The sequence below is a fragment of the Syzygium oleosum genome, unplaced genomic scaffold (genome assembly GCF_021117445.2).
Source record: "Syzygium oleosum isolate NSW1041296 unplaced genomic scaffold, Sole_v2.1 Sole_v2.23, whole genome shotgun sequence".
NCBI lineage: Eukaryota > Viridiplantae > Streptophyta > Magnoliopsida > Myrtales > Myrtaceae > Syzygium > Syzygium oleosum.
The window spans coordinates 6323123-6324917 of NW_026607507.1; the positions used below are offsets into that span (position 1 = coordinate 6323123).

The window sequence follows — 1795 nt, forward strand, 5'->3', positions numbered from 1 at the left end:
TGAGGGAATGGAACTCTGCGAAAGGACCGAGCATGCTTTTTTGCTACAAACGGTTTTGGTTTTTGTCCTTTCCCCTTCGCTCCCCAACTGCCCCGTCGGAAGTTACCGAAATGTCCCTGCCCGAGGCTGTTGGCCAGCGCTTCCCGCGACGTTTGGTTTTTCGGTCTCAGCTCGGAGGAGCCCGTGGTAATTTCTGCCTCTATATTCGCTCTTTTTTTAGGATCTAATTTTCCTAAACATCTCAAACTTTAAGATTTTGTTTTGTTCCGTAAAAAATGGATGAATTTATAAAAATATTTTCTTAAAAATAATTCGTTTGTATCGCTATCTTCAAATATTTTCATTTTATTTTCTTAAACGATGTTTTTAGAAAAATATTACCGCGAAACAAATGAAGCTTTAATCTAACATCAATTCTGTCACGAATTTTCTTTTATTCAAGGAAAAATCACTAGCTTTCTGTCTAATCTTGAATCTGCTCTCGTTAAACCTCTGTCCAAAAATCGACACCGACTTCTCCAAAATTATCAATGGGGTCACTTAGAGGTTCGTCATTAGAATTTGCGTCTTCATCAACACTCTTACGGAACAACAGTAGAACTAATAATTTTGAAGAAACAAGAGGTGATTTTTGGACGAATAGTTAACGAGGGCAAAATTAAAATTAAAGTGAAAGTTTGTGATTTTTTTTAAATAAAAAAAGTTCAAGGCAGATACAAAATTGAACTCGAAGTTAGGTCTTGTTTTAAGCGAATTAACCCTAGTTATTATTTTTTGGGGGTCTGTTAACCCTCCTTATTTGCTTCTTCCTTTTTTTGGTAGTTTTTGCATGAGCCATTATCTTGTTTCATTCAATTGGTCATTCTTGAGAAAGCTTTTTGTTAATTAAAGATGAAGGCTTTTTGTTAATTAAAGATTAGATTAAGGTCGATGAAGTTGCCCTAAATCCCTAAGAGAAAAAGGACAAAAATAGGAAAGAAGATGGCCCATGCAGGTCTTGGACAAAAATAGAAAAGAAGTTTTTGCATGAGCCATTATCTTGTTTCATTCAATTGGTCATTCTTGGGAAAGCTTTTTGTTAATCAAAGATTAGATTAAGATCAATGAAGTTGCCCTAAATCCCTAAGAGAAAAAGGACAAAAATAGGAAAGAAGATGGCCCATGCAGGTTCGAAAAGGGACAAAAATAGAAAAAAAAAAGTTGGCCCATGCAGGTCTCGAACCTGCGACCTTCGCGTTATTAGCACGACGCTCTAACCAACTGAGCTAATAGGCCATTTCGTTGAGAGTTTCAAGTTTTAAAAGAACATATATTAATAGAGGGATGAAGATATCCACTCCCGAATTGGAAAAAGAACTTCCGAGTGCTTCAATCCAATGCAATTAGCTGCAAAACACATGTGGAATGCTTTTGATGTGTGGAAAGTTTGAAGGAAACTAAGTACTGGTCGAGTCTTCATGATCAAGGTCGCTTAATCGGCAGAATCATTTGACATGCCTCCTATCGTAATTGGGAAAATTACCAAAAAAGTTTTAAATCTAATTGTATTTTTGCCAATTCAATCCTAAATTTTTTATTTATGCCAATTAAATCCTAAACCTTTTCACGTTTTGCCAATTAAGTTTATCCGGTCAATTTTGGCTGGAAATTACTGATATGGATGCCGATCGTACTACGCGGCATGCTGGCAACTAGCGCTGACGTGGATATTTTTATAATTTTTTGAAATACATATATTTTTTGGTTTTTTTTTCTTTTTTGGGTTTTGGAGTGAGGGCCAGCGACCCTTGCTGGC

The 1795-nt window shown here is 36.2% G+C and overlaps 1 non-coding gene across 1 annotated transcript; it reads right to left on the reverse strand.

Moving 5' to 3' along the window:
* Positions 1 to 1201: 1201 nt before the first annotated feature.
* Positions 1202 to 1275, reverse strand: TRNAI-AAU (transfer RNA isoleucine (anticodon AAU)). The gene has a single exon. It is a non-coding gene; the product is annotated as a tRNA-Ile (tRNA).
* Positions 1276 to 1795: the final 520 nt, after the last annotated feature.